This window comes from Prionailurus bengalensis, chromosome X (genome assembly GCF_016509475.1).
Source record: "Prionailurus bengalensis isolate Pbe53 chromosome X, Fcat_Pben_1.1_paternal_pri, whole genome shotgun sequence".
Taxonomy (NCBI): Eukaryota; Metazoa; Chordata; class Mammalia; order Carnivora; family Felidae; genus Prionailurus; species Prionailurus bengalensis.
In genome coordinates, this window is record NC_057361.1 from 107,452,069 (window position 1) to 107,471,593 (window position 19,525).

Sequence of the window (19,525 nt, forward strand, 5' to 3'; positions counted from 1 at the left end):
CCCTTACATATTGGTTTAGTTTCCAGTTCCAGATGTCTCTTACCCTGGCCCATCTTGCTTCCTTCTAACATGTCTAACACTGTTTCACACATTTACCACTTAACCATACCCTGACTTATATGACTATTTACCTCATGTATTCTGGAATAAAGTCAATTCCTAACTTTTGCTCTAATACCACCTTCTGATGGACAGAAAGAAGGTCAGACTGGGTGGCTCAAGCAAGCCTGTATTTCAGGAAAATTAAACTTGCATAAAGTGAATAAAAATGTATGTCTAAAATTCCTACAGGTTATCAAAGGCCAGGGCAAGTGAGGCATTCCCCTTGGATGCAAAATGTAAGAAGGCAGCAAAAGACTCAGAATCAAGATAAATACTTCAATGCAAACTTTTTTAAAATAAAAAATAATGCAAAGACATGATAAACAAAATATCAAAATTTTAAATAAACACAGGATCAGTAAATGGCACTATCCAGCCATATTGGAGCCTAAAAGGAAAAGAAAAAAATCAGCAATATTGATCATTATATGGAATGTCCTCTGCCTTCTAAAGATGAAGATACCAAAAAAAAATGGAAGCCTGGGTTGCCATATGAGGATATAAATTGAAGAAGCTCAGAGAAAAGTTAAGTTGCTCTCTATAAGAAAGAGGATAGAAGTAAAGTAGAATCTAGGAGGATGCAAGACAGCAGAGAAGCTGAGACAGGAAGAATAAAGTCAGGAAGAGGGGAAGACCTGGGGAGAGTTAGATAGGAAAGAGACTTTGGGAGAGATATGTTCAATGAAGGAATCAGATTGAATTTCACTCTACGGTGTTCAGTGTAACCAGGTCTTCCATTTCCCCATGACATATTCAGCAAAATGCACATTGTCCATTAATGGAAGTGGATTTATTTGTGGGATGAATGACAGAGTGATGAATCTTATCTCAGGAAAAGCATAGGGCAAAAGCAGAGGCTAACCAGGGGGAGTCCTTCTTCATCTAATGAATCCTTCTTCATCTAATCACTCACCAGGTTCTAAAAATGCTACCTCTTAAATATTTCTTTAATCTGTCTACTTCTTTTGATCTATATTGAAATTATCACCTTAGGTCATCATCATCACTTTTCACCTTAACCATTGCACTAACCTTCTAACTCATCAAGGTTTTGCCTCTCTTGCTCTCCAGTTCATTCCCCATGCTGCAGTAACTAAGTTTTCTAAAAACCTCATGTCACTCCCACTGTTCCTAGGATAAAGTCTAAATAGTTCAACATGGCTTCAAAGCCCTTCATAATCTCGCCCTGCTATTAATCTTTTACCATACCCCATTATAATCAATGCACATGCCACAGTAGACTTCTTCAAGTTATTTGAGTGAATGCACTATGATAAAGTGGGGGAAGATTAAAAAGCATAAAGGTAGCACATAGGAAATGAGTTGCAAATTCAAGAGCTATACCTCAAAATTATAACAATTAAAGGAACAGTAGGATAAATGGAAGCTAATCAAGCCTCAGATCTGCTTCATAACTCAAACTATACTCAAGACATTGATTTGGTTAATGGCATATCATTTTTTTTCCTGTTTCATTCTATAGTCCAAGTCTCCAACAGTATGATATTGAAATAGATATTAAGTTTTTTGGCTTTCACTTAATTATAAATGTCCCATATAAAGATGGAACTCTGGTTATTATATCCAAAACACAGAAGAAACATTAGCAAATTCTTTAATCAAAATATTATTTACATTTCTTTTGTGAAATATTAATTTATTTGCTTCAAACAAAATGCATTACTTACATTAAAGTCATTAATGCCCATTAGCAAAGAAAAATAAATTTGAACTTTCCATATCCTTAGACTGTCCACAGAGATACATGCTCCACAAATACTGGCATGCTCTCCTCTAAAATCAAGGTAAAGTGTCTGTCTAAAGCTAACAAAAGCCTATTCTTCTCAATAGAGGTATAAACTGAGTTTAGACATATGGATTTTCTGGGTTTTCTCTTTTCCTTATACTTTTCTTGCTCTTGGATCTGGCAACTGACCTAAATTCTACGTTATGCAGTCCAACACGGTTGCCACTATGGCTATTTAATTTTAAATTAATTGCAATTAAATAAAATTTAAAACCAAGTTCCTCAGTCACACTTTCCACATTTCAAGTGCTCAATAGCCATAAGTTGCCAGGGGCTACTATATTGAACAATGCAGATACAGAACGTTTCCTTCATTACAGAAAATTCTATTGGACAGAGCTATTCTTATACACCTTCCCTGCCCCTGTACAGGGATCAAATGGAACTTTAATTCCTCAATTTCCCCCATGCCCACATTCTGAAATATTTAGATATCTTTTTAAATCCCTATTATACCTCCGCTTCAAAGTGGAGACTCTGACAGTTTTATTACTACCTTATCAAGTCACTTCATGATTTTTAAGAAATTATTCTAAAATCCCATTTATCCAGACCAGAATTGGTAGTTGTATGAAGTCTACTAATTTAATAGAAACTGACTTCCAGCACATGGTTCTTGGCTTCCTTGCCCCCTAATGTGCTCTGTACCCAGCAGCACTCACAGTATATGTCCTTTCCAAGAAAGCTTCCTTCCAGCAGCCATGTTCACAGACCCATTTAAAATCATGTTCTGTCATTTGCTTATGTTTTCACAGTCACAGGAAATTACTTCTTTCACTTGACTTTCATTTTTTCTTTCCATTTTTTTAAATAAAAGACTGTCTTATCATGGCAATAAAATATTTGTGCTCTCTGCAGTTGGATAATTGGAGAAGAAACACTGATAGGCATATTGCTATATCAATAATGCACTGCCCTTCACAGACAAAAGGCACAGCTACTGACCCACCTCTAGTAAAGCACAGGCCTTGAACTGTGTGTCCAGTGGTGAGAACTGGTTTGCCTTAACCCATCTGACAATGATCATTAGTGTAAGAGCTGTCTGGAGTTAAGGTGCCAACTGTGGCCAGATTGGGGCTCAATCTGTGGCCAGGACCAGGACTCAGCTTTAACTACAGTCAGGAAATGATATTGTGGACAGAATCAAGGCTCAACTTATATCCGGTGCTGACATCCAGAAAATACATGAAGATTAGGGTTTAGTAGTCATGTGTTTTAACCTGTTGACCTAGCAAGGTGCAGATAATGATAGTTTTTGGCAGAAATCTATAACTTTCTCTTCTACTTCAAGGATAGTACATTTTTGAAGTGTGTGCTGTCAATCTTCCATCCCATACCTACAGAACAGACATCATTGATCAGTCATGGCCTTCTTTCCTGCTTTGTTCAGATGAGGCCTCAAATGACTTCTTGTAGTGTCCTATGCAGCCATTACTATCCAATCAGAATTGGCCCCATATATAAAATCTATTTATCATCTTTGCTCCAGAGAGGCCCATGAAGCAAGCAGCAGATTACTCCTGGAAAGAAAATTGTTATGATCCAGACCATTTTGGGGGGTCAGAAAAAGGTAGGGAACAATCAACTTATGGGTAAGACCTGAAGCAAATCAAAATATGTGTACAAGCACACCCATGATTCAAAGGTGAAGAGTTGGCACAGTCTGAGAAGGGATGGGGAAAAGGCAGGAAAGTGTTATTTCCTGACCACCTGCCTAGTCCTAACTTTGCATACTGTTGGAAGTGACAAGGTTTTGCACCAATTGGATATACTTGCACCTCTTTCTACCTTTTGCTGTGTGAGTCATTGAATAGTTTCACCTCCTTATTTCTATGAGCAGCCACTGAGGCACCCCCCAAAATAAGATCCTAAAGATTCAACTCATTTTGCCATACCCTAGAAATGATTTTGACAAACTCAGAGACTAATCTAGAGTAGCACCATTCTTTCCTAGTATACCTTTTGGTCACTGGAAAACATCTTCCTGAGTTATCTCTTTTCAGTTTCAGGACTACACATACTTAATAGATTTAATGTCTTCCTAGAGACTTGGTCCACAGTTCCACCAAAAGCTTTAGTTCACCATGCTTGAGAACAAATGGCTGCTATAGTTTCAAGTTCTCAAACTTTCTCCAATACCAATTCCAAAGAATCTCAGTGTTGGAAGAATCCTTAAAATTCACCTTGTCTAGCCACCTGTTACTTGAATATGCTTTCCAGCATTCCCAACAAGTTGTCCTCAGGCAATTCTTGGACCATTACAGAGCCACAGCCAGGCTAACCACCATTTCCCAAGGTATTCATTCCACCAACACCTTGCACTGTGCCTTTCCCTATCAGCACAGTTATCATTTATATATATTTCTTCTTCATATTGTGCCCAAAATCTCTTCTACTGATTCCTTCTACCAATTGGCCCTGGTTCTGCCTCATGATACCTTGCAAAAAAGGAACCTATTTTTATCTCTGTATGACAGTCTTTAAGATTTCTGAGGACAGTTATCATGACCATCCCTGTGCCTTCTCTTCTTCAAGCTAAGCAGGCTGTATTCCTATGGCTGTTAGCCATCAAGTCCCTTCACCATCCTAGTCATCCCTTTTTGAACATGCTTCAGTTTATCAATCTCCTCAAATCTCAGAACCGGATGCTTTAAGTCTGGCTTAACCATAGCTGTTAAGGCAAAACTGTTATTTTTCTTTCCCTAGCTATTATACTTCCATTGATGATTTTTAAACTTGTACTCCTTTCCTTTGGAAATCATCTCATACTCTTAACTCACAGAGTTTCCTAATCACTTTTTTCCTCCTTCCCAACATTTCATCCAATCTATCTGGTCTTCTTTTTTTTTTAATGTTTATTTATTTTTGAGACAGAGAGAGACAGAGCATGAACAGGGGATGGTCAGAGAGAGGAAGACACAGAATCCAAAACAGGCTCCAAGCTCCGAGCTGTCAGCACAGAGCCCAATGCGGGACTCGAACCCACGGACCGCGAGATCATGACCTGAGCCAAAGTCGGCCGCTTAACCGACTGAGCCACCCTGGCGCCCCTCTCTGGTCTTCTTTTAAAAAACTTCTTGGATATCTCCCTCTTTTCTATTCCCATAACTCCCACCTATTATTTGGGCCTAACCACCTCTTTCCTGGATTATTACAATGGTCTCCTAACTGGTCTTCCTATCTCCATTCTTTCTCAAATTCCTGCTCATCCTCTGCCCTACTGCCACTTTGTAATGCATCATTTTGATGGCAGTTTAGTATAGTCATTCAGGCCTTAAACTTTGGAGCTAGACTATTGGGTTCAAATCTCAGCTTTACTGTTTATGAGCTCTGTGAGCTTGGAGAATTCACCTAAACTAAAAGAGCATTATTTCATTCATCTTTCAAATATGGCTAATGATGGTATCTATCTCACAAAGTGGAATAAATGAGATACAACATATAAGTTAGACCCAGGTTTGGTGCACAGTAAATGTGCAGTAAGTATGAGCTATTATTATTATCTACTGTTACCACCCTGCTGATCAAAAATTGCTAGGGTTTTCTGCTGCCAGTTTCAAATAAACTGAAATATCTTTAACTGAACATCTAAAGCTATAATGCCAAACTACTACAAACCAGCTTAATTACTTTGAACAAGTTACCTGTGACTCCACCTATAAAATGAAGGGGGAAGACTAAATTATCTCAAATGACCCTTCAAGGGCAGACATTCTATGATTCAACATTTCTAGTCATTTTTCCCCTCCTATCCAATTGTACTAATTAGTTCTCTTTAAAAAAAAAAACTTGTTCTTTTCAGCATCCATGTCTTTGCTCATGCCATTTCCTCCATTGGAAATGTCACTCTCCACTTGTCCTTTAAGATGTTGTTCAAATGGTATCCCCTCCATGAATCTTTCAATCAGAAGAAATCAGTCTCTCCTCTGAAGCTCCTAGAACTATTAGTTTCCTTGGCTCTGTGATACTGATCACATTCTACCTATGGACATATGTCTTATACCCCCCCACCAGACTATAATACAGATACTACACCTTTTTCACTATGTATTCAGCTCACTGTGTCCAGAACTATATGTCTTACATTGTAGAATAAAACAATCTTATTGAATACATGAATAATGAAGCTTTACTTATATGTGACACAGAATTTTTATCATGTGATAATGTGTGTACATATCTTCAACCAATTCATGTTACTTTGACATATTTATATATTCATTTAAGTTTATTTATTTTGAGAGAGAGATAGAGAGTGAGTGGGGAAGGGGCAGAGAAAGGGAGAGACAGACTCTCAAGCAGACTCTGTGCTGTCAGCACAGAGCTTGATGTGGGGCTCGAACTCACAAACCATGAGATCATGACCTGAGCCAAGATCAAGAGTTGGATACATAACCAAGTGAGCCACCCAGGAACCTTGACATATATTTTTAAAGAATATTCAGGAAGTCATACAAAAAAACAAATAATCTCATTTAAAATGGAGAGAGAACCTGAACAGACATTGTTCCAATGAAGACAGACTGAAAGACACATGAAAAGATGCTCAACATCACTCATCATCAGGGAAATGGAAATGAAAACCACATAAGATATTGCCTGACACTTTTCAGAATGGCTAAAATAAAAAAGACAAGAAATAACAAGTATTGATGAGGATGTGGAGAAAAAAGGGACCCTCATGCCCTGTTGGTGGGAATGGTCACTGCAGAAAACAGTATAGAAGTTCTTGAAAAAATTAAGATTAAAAACATGATCCAACAATTCCAGTACTGGGTATTTACTCAAGGAAAACAAAAACACTAATTCAAAGAGATATTTGCATCCCTGTGTTTACTGCATCATTATTTACAGCAGCCAAGGTATGGAAGCAACCCAAATGTCTACCAATAGATGAATGGGTAAAGTAAATATGGTATTATATACAATGGAATATACTCAGCCATAAAAAAGGATGAGAGTTTTGCCATTTGTGACAATTGGGACGGACATTGTCATTGGGGTGGACATTGGGATGGACATTAGGGTATTAAACTAAATGAAATAAGTCAGAAAAATACCATATGATTTCAGTTATATGTGTAATCTAAAAAAAAAACAAAACAAAGAAATAAATGAAAAGCAGAAACAGACTCATAAATACAGAGAACAAACTAATGGTTGCCAAAGAGCAGAGGGGACGGGGAGATTGGCAAAATAGGTGAAGGGGAGTGGAAGGTATAGGCTTCCAGTGTGGAAATAAAGAAGTCCCAGGGATGAAAGGCACAGTATATGGAATATAGTCAATGATATTGTAATTGCATTATATGGTGACAAATGGTAGCTATACTTGTGGTGAGCATAGCACAATATATAGACTTGCTGAATCACTATGTCATACACCTGAAACTAACATTGTGTGTCAACCATCCTTCAATAAAAAAATATTCAGGAAATCAGCAAATACCCACCATACCCACTCTGAGCACTAGTTGCACATTCCTTATTCCTTTGTAAACTTCTAATTACAGATGATTAGACAAAAGCATTATTTTTTAATAAAATAATTTGTTCCCTAAAAATGAATGTGTCAGAAAAGTTAAAGTCTAAGAACCATAACTGTCAAGTCTAAAAACAGTTAAATTCTAGGAAACTGAATAAGGAGAGAACTTGACCAAATCAATAATGCTGAAAAAAACAAGGAAGACCCATCCTCTCACCTAAGGGAAATAGGTGCTGGAGCCTGCTCAAGAAGGTGGGCTGAATGCTCCAAGAAGTTCTCCTGTAAGAAAACTCTTCAACTCTGATAACATCTTCAAATATCAAAATAGTTGAGGTTGTGTCTCTCTCAAACAAAGGGGAAGTGTGAGGAGCGTTAGTGCTCAAAGGTTTACTTACATAAAGATCTATCCTATCTGCCAACTTACCTGACACAAACTCTCAGAAATCCTCACCATTACTCATTTTCCCCTATGATGATACTGAAATCCCTGATTTCTGATTAGAAACTGGAAAAAGGAAGAGTATGAAAGACATCATGGAAGAAACTACTTAAGTCATTTTGTCTAAGGCATGAGATATTGTAGGGCTGAGAATATTGAGGAAACTTCTGTAAGTTCCTGTGTGTAGAAATAACCTTGGCTCCCAGCGATGGGCTGGGGGCAGACATCAGGTCTGACTGCGGCCCCGCCCACCAACTCCAGTTATACACCACAGCACAGGGGAAGTGCCCTGCAGGTCCTCACCACGCCAGGGACTATCCAAAATGACCAAGCGGAAGAACTCCCCTCAGAAGAATCTCCAGGAAATAACAACAGCTAATGAGCTGATCAAAAAGGATTTAAATAATATAACAGAAAGTGAATTTAGAATAATAGTCATAAAATTAATCGCTGGGCTTGAAAACAGTATACAGGACAGCAGAGAATCTCTTGCTACAGAGATCAAGGGACTAAGGAACAGTCACGAGGAGCTGAAAAACGCTTTAAACGAAATGCATAACAAAATGGAAACCACCACAGCTCGGCTTGAAGAGGCAGAGGAGAGAATAGGTGAACTAGAAGATAAAGTTATGGAAAAAGAGGAAGCTGAGAAAAAGGGAGATAAAAAAATCCAGGAGTATGAGGGGAAAATTAGAGAACTAAGTGATACACTAAAAAGAAATAATATACGCATAATTGGTATCCCAGAGGAGGAAGAGAGAGGGAAAGGTGCTGAAGGGGTACTTGAACAAATCATAGCTGAGAACTTCCCTGAACTGAGGAAGGAAAAAGGCATTGAAATCCAAGAGGCACAGAGAACTCCCCTCAGACGTAACTTGAATCGATCTTGTGCATGACATATCATAGTGAAACTGGCAAAATACAAGGATAAAGAGAAAATTCTGAAAGCAGCAAGGGGTAAACGTGCCCTCACATATAAAGGGAGACCTATAAGACTCGTGACTGATCTCTCTTTTGAAACTTGGCAGGCCAGAAAGAATTGGCACGAGATTTTCAGGGTGCTAGACAGAAAAAATATGCAGCCAAGAATCCTTTATCCAGCAAGTCTGTCATTTAGAATAGAAGGAGAGATAAAAGTCTTCCCAAACAAACAAAAACTGAAGGAATTTGTCACCACTAAACCAGCCCTACAAGAGATCCTAAGGGGGACCCTGTGAGACAAAGTCCCAGAGACATCACTACAAGCATAAAACATACAGACATCACAATGACTCTAAACCCGTATCTTTCTATAATAACACTGAATGTAAATGGATTAAATGTGCCAACCAAAAGACATAGGGTATCAGAATGGATAAAAAAACAAGACCCATCTATTTGCTGTCTACAAGAGACTCATTTTAGACCTGAGGACACCTTTAGATTGAGAGTGAGGGGTTGGAGAACTATTTATCATGCGACTAGAAGCCAAAAGAAAGCTGGAGTAGCCATACTTATATCAGACAAACTAGACTTTAAATTAAAGGCTGTAACAAGAGATGAAGAAGGACATTATATAATAGTTATATATTAGTTACATCAGGAAGAGCTAACAATTATAAATGTCTATGCACCGAATACCAGAGCCCCCAAATATATAAAACAATTACTCATAAACATAAGCAACCTTATTGATAAGAATGTGGTAATTGCAGGGGACTTTAATACACCACTTACAGAAATGGATAGATCATCTAGACACATGGTCAATAAATAAACAAGGGCCCTGAATGACACATTGGATCAGATGGACTTGACAGATATATTTAGAACTCTGCATCCCAAAGCAACAGAATATACTTTCTTCTCGAGTGCACATGGAACATTCTCCAAGATAGATCATATACTGGGTCACAAAACAGCCCTTCATAAGTTTACAAGAATTGAAATTATACCATGCTTACTTTCAGACCACAATGCTATGAAGCTTGAAATCAACCACAGAAAAAAGTCTGGAAAACCTCCAAAAGCATGGAGGTTAAAGAACACCCTACTAACGAATGAGTGGGTCAACCAGGCAATTAGAGAAGAAATTAAAAAATATATGGAAACAAACGAAAATGAAAATACAACAATCCAAACGCTTTGGGACGCAGCAAAGGCAGTCCTGAGAGGAAAATACATTGCAATCCAGGCCTATCTCAAGAAACGAGAAAAATCCCAAATACAAAATCTAACTGCACACCTAAAGGAACTAGAAGCAGAACAGCAAAGGCAGCCTAAACCCAGCAGAAGAAGAGAAATAATAAAGATCAGAGCAGAAATAAACAATATAGAAACTAAAAAAACTGTAGAGCAGATCAACGAAACCAAGAGTTGGTTTTTTGAAAAAATAAACAAAATTGACAAACCTCTAGCCAGGCTTCTCAAAAAGAAAAGGGAGATGACCCAAATAGATAAAATCATGAATGAAAATGGAATTATTACAACCAATCCCTCAGAGATACAAACAATTATCAGGGAATACTATGAAAAATTATATGCCAACAAATTGGACAACCTGGAAGAAATGGACAAATTCCTGAACACCCACACTCTTCCAAAACTCAATCAGGAGGAAATAGAAAGCTTGAACAGACCCATAACCAGTGAAGAAATTGAATTGGTTATCAAAAATCTCCCAACAAAGAAGAGTCCAGGACCAGATGGCTTCCCAGGGGAGTTCTACCAGACGTTTAAAGCAGAGATAATACCTATCCTTCTCAAGCTATTCCAAGAAATAGAAAGGGAAGGAAAACTTCCAGACTCATTCTATGAAGCCAGTATTACTTTGATTCCTAAACCAGACAGAGACCCAGTAAAAAAAGAGAACTACAGGCCAATATCCCTGATGAATATGGATGCAAAAATTCTCAATAAGGTACTAGCAAATCGAATTCAACGGCATATAAAAAGAATTATTCACCATGATCAAGTGGGATTCATTCCTGGGATGCAGGGCTGGTTCAACATTCACAAATCAATCAACGTGATACATCACATTAACACAAAAAAAGAGAAGAACCATATGATCCTGTCAATCGATGCAGAAAAGGCCTTTGACAAAATTCAGCACCCTTTCTTAATAAAAACCCTTGAGAAAGTCGGGATAGAAGGAACATACTTAAAGATCATAAAAGCCATTTATGAAAAGCCCACAGCTAACATCATCCTCAATGGGGAAAAACTGAGAGCTTCTTCCCTGAGATCAGGAACACGACAAGGATGCCCACTCTCACCGCTGCTGTTTAACGTAGTGCTGGAATTTCTAGCATCAGCAATCAGACAACAAAAGGAAATCAAAGGCATCAAAATTGGCAAAGATGAAGTCAAGCTTTCGCTTTTTGCAGATGACATGATATTATACATGGAAAATCCGATAGACTCCACCAAAAGTCTGCTAGAACTGATACAGGAATTCAGCAAAGTTGCAGGATACAAAATCAATGTACAGAAATCAGTTGCATTCTTATACACTAACAATGAAGCAACAGAAAGACAAATAAAGAAACTGATCCCATTCACAATTGCACCAAGAAGCATAAAATACCTAGGAATAAATCTAACCAAAGATGTAAAGGATCTGTATGCTGAAAACTATAGAAAGCTTCTGAAGGAAATTGAAGAAGATTTAAAGAAATGGAAAGACATTCCCTGCTCATGGATTGGAAAAATAAATATTGTCAAAATGTCAATACTACCCAAAGCTATCTACACATTCAATGCAATCCCAATCAAAATTGCACCAGCATTCTTCTCGAAACTAGAACAAGCAATCCTAAAATTCATATGGAACCACAAAAGGCCCCGAATAGCCAAAGGAATTTTGAAGAAGAAGACCAAAGCAGGAGGCATCCCAATCCCAGACTTTAGCCTCTACTACAAAGCTGTCATCATCAAGACAGCATGGTATTGGCACCAAAACAGACACATAGACCAATGGAATAGAATAGAAACTCCAGAACTAGACCCACAAACGTATGGCCAACTCATCTTTGACAAAGCAGGAAAGAACATCCAATGGAAAAAAGACAGCCTCTTTAACAAACGGTGCTGGGAGAACTGGACAGCAACATGCAGAAGGTTGAAACTAGACCACTTTCTCACCCCATTCACAAAAATAAACTCAAAATGGATAAAGGACCTAAATGTGAGACAGGAAACCATCAAAACCTTAGAGGAGAAAGCAGGCAAAGACCTCTCTGACCTCAGCCGTAGCAATCTCTTACTCGACACATCCCCAAAGGCAAGGGAATTAAAAGGAAACGTGAATTACTGGGACCTTATGAAGATAAAAAGCTTCTGCACAGCAAAGGAAACAACCAACAAAACTAAAAGGCAACCAACGGAATGGGAAAAGATATTCGCAAATGACATATCGGACAAAGGGCTAGTATCCAAAATCTATAAAGAGCTCACCAAACTCCACACCCGAAAAACAAATAACCCAGTGAAGAAATGGGCAGAAAACATGAATAGACACTTCTCTAAAGAAGACATCCGGATGGCCAACAGGCACATGAAAAGATGTTCAGCGTCGCTCCTTATCAGGGAAATACAAATCAAAACCACACTCAGGTATCACCTCACGCCAGTCAGAGTGGCCAAAATGAACAAATCAGGAGACTATAGATGCTGGAGAGGATGTGGAGAAACGGGAACCCTCTTGCACTGTTGGTGGGAATGCAAATTGGTGCAGCCGCTCTGGAAAGCAGTGTGGAGGTTCCTCAGAAAATTAAAAATAGACCTACCCTATGACCCAGCAATAGCACTGCTAGGAATTTATCCAAGGGATACAGGAGCACTGATGCATAGGGCCACTTGTACCCCAATGTTCATAGCAGCACTCTCAACAATAGCCAAATTATGGAAAGAGCCTAAATGTCCATCAACTGATGAATGGATAAAGAAATTGTGGTTTATATACACAATGGAATATTACGTGGCAATGAGAAAAAATGAAATATGGCCTTTTGTAGCAACGTGGATGGAACTGGAGAGTGTGATGCTAAGTGAAATAAGCCATACAGAGAAAGACAGATACCATATGGTTTCACTCTTATGTGGATCCTGAGAAACTTAACAGGAACCCATGGGGGAGGGGAAGGAAAAAAAAAAAAGAGGTTAGAATGGGAGAGAGCCAAAGCATAAGAGACTGTTAAAAACTGAGAACAAACTGAGGGTTGATGGGGGGTGGGAGGGAGGAGAGGGTGGGTGATGGGTATTGAGGAGGGCACCTTTTGGGATGAGCACTGGGTGTTGTATGGAAACCAATTTGTCAATAAATTTCAGAAAATAAATAAATAAATAAATAAATAAATAAATAAATAAAAGAAAAACTAAAAAAAAAAAAAAAAAAAAGAAATAACCTTGGCTCCACTCCCTTATTATGAGGGGAAGTCCTCTCAACTTTATGTGGCATATCTTGGAGATGGAATATTTCAGAATTTAGGAGACATTTCTCCCATACTCAATATTATCCATACAAAGCCATGATACATTTTGATATTTATCAATCACCTCTCAGTCACTTTCTATCCTTTGAAGCACTTTCATATACATTTTTATTTGTTTCAAATACTGGAAATAATGGCCAGTCACGGTTCTGAGCACTTAACATGAACTATATCATTTAATCCTTACAAAACCCTATGGAGTAAGTGCTATTATCATCCCCATTTTACAAATGTGCAGATCAAGACATGGGGAGGTTAATAATTTGCCCAAAGTCAGACAGCTAGTAAATAACGAAGCCAATATTTACACTCAAATGTGCCTAACATGAATCGCCACTGTTTAACAAATATACCGTACATATCATAGTATATTTACACTTTGTAACCTGCCTTCTCACTCAATAAATATTATCGAATCTTTCAGTGTCAGTAAATATAAATTTACATTGTCATTTCAAATGCATGTTTATTATTTCATTACAAGGTTGTACCAAAATTTATTTAATCTCTTATTGATACAAATTTTGATTGTACCTGGTTTTTCACAATTTAAATATTATTATGCTAAAAACCTTTTATGTACACACATCTTCATGCACATGTATTACTATTTCCTCAGAATTAATTCTCATAAATTTTGTGCCACTTTCAGGATGTGACAGGAATGACCTACAAACTATCCCAAGGAAAGCCCCAAAGGAAAGAGCCAAGCCAATGGCTTTATAGAATTAAGCACAAATTCAGAAATGAAGATGTATTTCATCAGAGTAGAGAGAAAAAAACAATAAAAATAGCAAATATCAAAGAATAAGAAGAATTTATATAGCAAGTCAAGGAGATAAGTGAAGAAGATAAAGCTAAAGACAAACTAAAGACAGGACCTATGAACATTTGAGAATTGTTAAGTTAAGAGAGAAGGATATTTTCTGGTGGTGGCCTTAATGGACAAAATGAACAGACTGACAGTGCAAAATGAGAAATTTGGATCATGGGGTTCTTTTCAGAATTATTTCAGGAGCAAAGAGAAGGGAGAGGCCATGGTCTTATGTTGAGGTGCCAATCAGAGGAGAAAAAGACAGCTGATAGAAGAGCCAACATGATGGCTCCAGAAGTGAGCAGCAGGATCCAGTTGTTGAAAAAGAGTAATGCTCTCAGTCCTGACAGCCTCACTGCTGAGTTCAACACAACACTGGAGGATAGAAGTTTCAGCAAAGCTTTGAAGCTACTGTTTTCGGTGGTACCTAGGAGGAAGGGGAAATGGCCATCAAGGTGACACAAGGAATCTAGCTGCAAAAGGTGCTGAAACTGGCAGAATTCATACTTCTCAAAGCCCAGGAACAGCAATAAAGCGATAGGCAATATTTGACTGACAATCATTAGAATTTCTCTGAAATTCATTAAATGTCAAAGGCTGTGAAATGTGTCTGGATCAAAACAAACCTTTGGTATATGCTTTTCTTCTCAAACTCTTGCAGAGAAATGAAATGCCAGATGTATTGATGAAATCGAAGAATATAACACATAGCAATGGGTAGATAAGGGAAGAAGCTGAAATAATAGTGAAGCAAGGAAAGTTTACCTTTATAAGTGGTCTGCCACACCTCTCTTATGGAAACTTATGTCGGGTTTGAAAGAAGCAAAAGTCTAGGGGCACCTGTGTGGCTCAGTCAGTTAAGCATTCTACTTCAGCTCAGGTCATTATCTCATGGTTCGTGGGTTTGAGCCCCGTGTCAAGCTCTGTGCCAACAGCTCAGAGCCTGAGCCTGCTTCAGATTCTGTCTCCCTCTTTCTCTGACCCTCCCCTGCTCACACTCTGTCTCTCTCTTTCAAAAATAAACATTAAAAAATTTTTTAAAAAGAAAGCAAAAGTCTAAAGATCAAAGGGGGATGGTTTATATATAACCAGTTAAATATTTTTCAGACGAAAACATTCTGGTAAGATACACAGAAGGCCAGAGAAGCTAAAATCAGACAAAGTGAAAAGTTATAAATATATAAGCCAAAGGCAAATATGCTAGTAGCAAAATTCTGTAAGTGGTGAAAATTCTTGGCATCCACTTTGTAGGAAAATAACACAGGAATAACTTGGGAAATCAAAATAAAGATCAGAGGAAAATAAAATAAATGTGGAGAATTTGTAAGTTATTATCATATAGGCTAAGACTGAGCAAGCAGTTTGGGTGATATAAAGCCATGCTAATGTGAACCACTGAGGTAGGTGTCTGGGACAGTAAATCCAACATTCAGAAAGCTCACATTCTAGCACCTGGAAGAAGACAAGTTGGGCTTGATCAAAGTGTGGTTTTTAGAAGAATTAACACAGTGCAGAACAAAATACTTGAACTTAGGCGTCAGACAAATCTGTTTGCATCTTAGCTCTAAAATTTACTGGTTATATAGCGTTAGACAAGTTATCTCTCTAAGGTTTGTTTTTTTCATTGTAAAATGAGGATAATAATGGTATCAACCACAGAGGGCTATTGTAAGAAATTGATGAGATAATATATATAAAGTTCTTAGAAGGGTTCCTGGCATATAAGAAGTGCTCAATAAGTATAGGGATATCAGAGAAAATGTTCAACAAAATTTTAATAGTAATATTTCTTGGTGATAAGATTTGTAGAGTTCTTCCTTCTTTATCTCTTGAATGGACTTATTTTAATTCCAGTAGTTAACATGCAGTGTTATATTAGTTTCAGGTGTACAAAAGAGTGATTCAACAATTCCAGACATCCTCCAGTGCTTCATGACAAGTGCATTCCTTAATCCCCATTGCCTATTTTACCCATCCCCACCTAACCTTCCCTCTGGTAACCATCAGTTTGTTATCAACAGCTAAGAGTCTGTTTCTTGGCTTCTCTCTCTCTCTCTCTCTCTGTCTCTCTTTCTCTTTTCCCTCTTGCTTGTTTTTGTTTTGTTTCTTAAATTCCATATATGAGTGAAATCATATGGTATTTTTCTTTCTCTGACTGACTCATTTTGTTTACCATAATACTAACTCCATCCATGTCATTGCAAATGGCAAGATTTCATTCTTTTTTATGGCTAATAAGATTCAATTGTGTATATGTAACACATATTCTTTACCCATTCATCTATTAATGGGCATTTTTGTCTCCTTCCATAATTTGGCTATTGTAAATAATGCTGCTATAAATATAGGAGTCCATGTATCCATTTGAATTTGTGTTTTTGTATTTTGGGGTAGATGCTAGATTGGGAGGTAGTTCTATTTTTAACTCTTTGAGGAATGTCCATAGCGTTTTCCACAGTGGCTACACCAGTTTGCATTCCCACAAACAGTGCAAGAAAGTTCCTTTTTTTCCACATCCCACCAGCACTTGTTGTTTCTTGTGTTGTTAATTTCAGCCATTCTGACAGGTGTGAGGTGATACCTCATTGTAGTTTTGATCTGCATTTCCCTGATGATGAGTGATGTTGGGTATCTTTTCATTTGAATGGACTTTTACAATAACATCTTATTTTGAAATATTTTAAGACTCAGAATAAATTGCAAAAATTATTATAGAGTTCCTGTGTACCTTTCACCCAGTCTCTACCGATGTTAATATCTTACATAACCATAGTACAATGTCAAAACCAGGATATTAGCATTGCTACAATACTATTAACTAAGGTACAAACTTTATTTGAAGTTCACCAGTTTTTATAAGCACTCTTTTGACATACAGTTCTATAAAATTTTATCACATGTGTAGATTTGAGTAACCATCACTACAATCAGAACACAGAACTGTTGGTTGTGAATTTTAAAATGACAGTGTGGCATGTTTTCTTTCTTAAAATATATAGCATTATAATTATAAATTATAATCTTTTTCTTATCCTTTAAAAAATTCCTACCAAAACTTACACAATGAATGAAAAACAAAAATTTATAGCTATAAATACCTACATTAAGAAAAAAAGAAAGATCTTAAATAAACAGCCTAACATTACATTTCAAGGAAATAGAAAAAGAAAAAACTAAGCCCAAAATTAGCAGAAGTAAAACAATAATAAAGATTAAAGCAGAAATAAATTAAATAGAGAATAGAAAAGCAATAGAAAAGATTAACAAAACGAAGAGTTGATTTATTGAAAACATAAAGAAAATTAACAAATCTTTAGCTAGACTAACCAAGAAAAAAGAGAGAGAAATTGAATAGATAAAACCAGAAATGAAACACATTACAACTGATACTATAGAAGCACAAAGAGACTACTATGAATAATTATAAACCAACAAATTGGACAACCTAAGAGAAACAGATAAATTCTTAGAAATATGCAACCAAACAAGACTTAATCATAAAGAAACAGAAATTCTGAACACATCAGTTATGACTAAAATCTTAAAAAAAAGAAAACAATTCAATTTACAATAACATCAAAAACAATAAAGTACTTAGAAATAAATGGAACCAAGGAAGGAAAAGATCTCACTGAAAACTACAAGACTTTGATGAAAGATATTGAAGAAGACAAAAATTAATGGGAATATATCCTGTGTTCATGGATCAGAAGAACGAATATTGTTTAAATGTCCATACTACCCAAAGCCATCTATAGATTCAATGCAATCCCTACCCAAATCATAATGGTGGGGTGCCTGGGTGGCTCAGCCAGTTCAGCATCTGACTCTTGATTTCAGCTCAGGTCATGATCTCATGAACATGGAATCAAGCCCTTCCTCAGGCTCCATACTAAGCTGAGTGTGGAGCCTGCTTGAGATTCTCTCTCTTTCCCTCTTTCTTTGTCCCTGCCCTGTGTGCACATTCTCTCTCTCTCTGAAAATAAACTTTTAAAAATCACAATGGCATTTTTCACAGAAATAAAAAACACAGTCTCAAAATTTATGGAACCACGAAAGTAGCCAAAGCAATCCTGAGAAAGAAAAACAAAGCTGGAGGCATCATACTTCCTGATTTCAAACTACATTACAAAGCTACAGTAATCAACAGTGTGGTACTGGTATAAAAACAAACACATAAACCAATGGAACAAAGTTAAGAGCTCAGAAATAAACCCATATTTACATGCTCAATTAATATTTGATGAGGGAGACAAAATACTCAATGGGGAAAAGATAGTATCTTCAACAAATCGTGTTAAGAAAACTGGATATTCACCTCCACAAGAATTAAATTGGACCTCTATCTTACAACACTCACAAAAATTAACTTGAAATTGATTAAGAACTTAAACATAAGACCTGAAACCATAAAGCTCCTAGAAGAAAACAGGGGGAAATCTCCCTGGCACAGGTCTTAGAAAATATTTTTTTGGATATGACACCAAAATGACAAGCAATAAAATAAAAAATGAACAAGTGGGTCTACATCAAATTCAAAAGCTTCTGCACAGCAAAAGAGAGAGTCAAGATAATAAAAAAGGCAACCTATGGAATGGAACAAAATATCTGCAAACCATATATGTGATAAGAGATTAATTTCCAAAATATATAAGGAACTCCTATAACTCACTAGCAAAAACACAAAACAAAACACAATAAAACCCAAAAACAATTCAAATTTAAAAATGATCAAAGGACCTAGATAGACATTTTTTCAGAGAAAATATGCAAATAATCAACAGGTATATGAAAAGATGCTCAACATCACTAATTCATCAAGAAAATACAAATCAAAACTATAAGATATCATCTCATACATGTTAGAGTGCCTATTATCAAAAAGGAAAGAGATAAGTGCTAACAAGGACATGGAAAATAAGGAACCTTTATGCACTGTTGGTCAGAATGTAAGTTGGTACATCCATAATGGAAAACACTATGGAGGCTCCTCAAAAAATTAAAAATACAACTACCCTATGATCCAGCAATTCCACTTCTTTTTTTAAAATTTTTTTAAGTTTATTTATTTTGAGAGAAAGAGAGAGAGAGTGAGTGGGTGAGCAGGGGAGGGGCAGAGAGAAATGGAGAGAAAGAATCCCAAGCAGGTTCCACGCTATCAGCACAGAGCCTGATGGTGGGGCTCGAACTCACAAATTGTGAGATTCATGACCTCAGCCAAAACCAAGAGTCGGATGCTTTAACTGACTGAGCTACCCAGATGCTCACAATTTCACTTCTGAGTACATAACTGAAGGAAATAAAATCACTACCTTGAAGACATATCTACACCTCCATATCTATTGTAGAATTATTTACAATAGCCAAAAGACAGAAATAAAGTAAGTGTCCACCAATGGGTGAATGG

The 19,525-nt window shown here is 37.0% G+C and overlaps 1 pseudogene; it reads left to right on the forward strand.

Annotated features, from left to right (window-relative positions):
* LOC122477144 overlaps positions 1-19,525 on the forward strand; it is a 57,841-nt pseudogene that overhangs the window by 21,717 nt on the left and 16,599 nt on the right.